Raw genomic sequence first — 3,049 nt, forward strand, 5'->3', positions numbered from 1 at the left:
ATTGTTTCATGTAGATCAACAAGTGAACGATGATGCATAGTAACGATATTAGATTTTGTTTTCAACTAAAAATTTTTAACAAAATTCATTTAGTATTTTTAATAATTAAAACTTCAATAATTAATATCCTTAAGTTTCCAAAAATAATAATTATTAAAGTCTAGGATCCAAGTTGCAAAACAAATAAATTATTAGGTATCATTTATCTTATTCATTGAATGCAACCAGGTAGATATCGAGTATCAATTATATTCTAATATATAATTCTTAATGTTTTGGGATTACTAACAACAAAGTTTAGCAAAAATGTTTGAAAACATATGTTCCTCATATCTCTATTTCTTAGTTAACGTTTATCATAATAGATTTCCAATCAAATCATCCAGTTTGAAGCACTTGTGTAATCAACTTATAACTAGGTTCTATAAATCATGAATACACCTCGACCATCAAATGATAACACTAATGGTTAGGTATCAATTATCCCGCTAGCTTATACTAGTGATATGCGAGTGTTATTCAAATATGGTTACATAGATTTGAATTTAAATAAGGGGTTTTGATGTTTTTATAATTATAGTTTAAAAAACATATTATATGATGGTTATTGCATGCATCCAATAAGCCATAGTATAAATTTATTTAAAATCATAAAATAAGGTTTGGAGTTTGATAAATCTCTAAAATCTCAATTTTAAACTTATATAATTTTAATCTTGAAATTTACAGTTTCTTAGTTTTTAACAATAAAAGTTATTTTATTTTTTAAAACATTTTTACCATCTTAGGCTAAAATATAAATTTCAAAACTAAACTCTATGTGATTTTTTCTATGTTCAAAATATTATTTTGCATATGAAATATAATTTAATAATTATAACATAATATCAACATAAATATAAATAGCACAAACATGCAAAACATATGTGCATTAACCAACCATAAACTAGTGACATTTTGTGAGACATCACAAAAATGTCAAGTTCATTCCTAAGGGATATTAACAGACCAAAACTTCTTGGAATGTCTTCATGCTCCCACTTGCTTCAACACCTTGTAGTTAGTTTATAAAAATAATTTTATATAATTTATAAAACTTTAATAAAATCAAGTCTATAAACTTTTGATCTTCAAAACAGCCACCATCTTCATTCTTGTTACATTTTTATAAAAATAAACTATTTCTAAAACTAATTTATTACTTAAAAAAAATAAACAAAATGAAAACTATCTATTTAATTCTTGCATGCTATATGAATAAATAAATATTACAACCATTTTAACAAATCAATATAAAACACATCACAAGAGGTCTATGGCTAGTTTATGCATATATATATATATATATATATATATATATATATACACACACACACACTCAAAATTATATAAAACAACACTTTATTTTTCTAAGACAAATTATGGTGACAAAAAATATGTGTAAACTTTTGTCACTGAAATATAAAAATAATAGAGTTGTTATAGAAAATATGTATGGAATTTCTTACAAAAAGAAAACCATGCATGTTTTCCAACAACAAAGATAATACCAAATAACATAATAATCTAACTAAGTTTGCAAAAATTGCCCTAATACCAATTGTTGGGGTTTATTCAAAACCGGTTTCCTAAAAATGCTAATAAAGACAACGGAAGCTTAAAATATGAATAAACTTAGATTATACCAACGGAAGGTTTTTTTATTACATGGTATACATCAAGCTACCAAAGAAAAAACAATATGAGGCCTGGTACTTGTCGTCGTATACATCAAGCTACCAATAACCTTAGAGTATCATAATTATGAAACAGGAATGCTAATGTTAGGCATTAATTTCATACTTGAGTTCATATGTTCTTTACCACGAATAACAAAACCTTCTGATGGTTTCATGTAAACTTCTTCATCAAGTTCACCATTTAGAAATGTTGTTTTAACATCCCCTTGATGGATAATCAGATTGTGAATACTCACCAAGACAATCGAGAATCAAATAGTAGAAATACAAGAGACCAAAGCATACATATCAAAATAGTCAACACTTGGTTTTTGCATAAAACCTTGAATGACCAACCGAGCTTTTTACTTGTCAATAGTCCTATTAACGTTCATTTTACTTTTGAGAATCCATTTGCAACCAAGTGGCTTAGAACCTAGAGGCAAATCAGACAACACCCAAGTGTTGTTCTCAAGAATTGATGATATTTCATCATCAAACACTTCCTTCCAAAAGATGTAATGCATGTAGATTCTAGCTAAACATTAAAATATAAAAAGTGATACTTATTCGTCATTAGCATAGTAAGTAGAGGATTATCTAGGATAAATAATCTTAACTAAATATGTATTAGTTGTGATGGTGATTCAGTAGATATAAAGAACGCTTGAAACTAACTTCATATGAAGTTACGGTTCGTTGAAGTTTCCAGTTTAGCCACATACAGGAAAGTACGTTGTAAAATACAAATTGGAGATAGGTGGCTTATTAGCCTAAGTAATCTAAACGACACTAATAAAATCGTAAAAATGAGAGCGCGTATAGAGAATGCCTAAATCTGACTTTATATGAGGAAGTTATGTTTTTTCAAAGTTTCAGCGCAGCAGTATGGACATAGAAATCAAAACTCAAATCGGTTGAGTGTTAGTCGAAACCATCTAAACGAGAGTTGAAATTTTATGAATAGGAGTATGTAGATATAAAGACATTCGAGAACAGATGTTATATGAAAGAGTTATGATTTTTCTACTAACTTTAGTAGTCTAATCTTGTTAAATATATAACTTTAAGATAAAGTGAGAATTAGCCAATAGGGCCTAAATGAAAGTTGTAGTACTCATAGATAGTTGTGCATGGATATAAAGAATGTTGAAAAAGGACTTCGTATGAGAAAGATACGATTTTTAGAATATCATAAAAACAATTTGCACGCACAGGAAGGGCGCTGTAACAACCACAGATTCGGGCTAGTCAATTTAGAGATAATAAGAACTAAAAATGATTTTTAATAAAATATTATTTCAGATGAATAATCTTAACCAGACTCATAG

Source organism: Lactuca sativa, chromosome 9 (genome assembly GCF_002870075.4).
Source record: "Lactuca sativa cultivar Salinas chromosome 9, Lsat_Salinas_v11, whole genome shotgun sequence".
Classification (NCBI taxonomy): domain Eukaryota; kingdom Viridiplantae; phylum Streptophyta; class Magnoliopsida; order Asterales; family Asteraceae; genus Lactuca; species Lactuca sativa.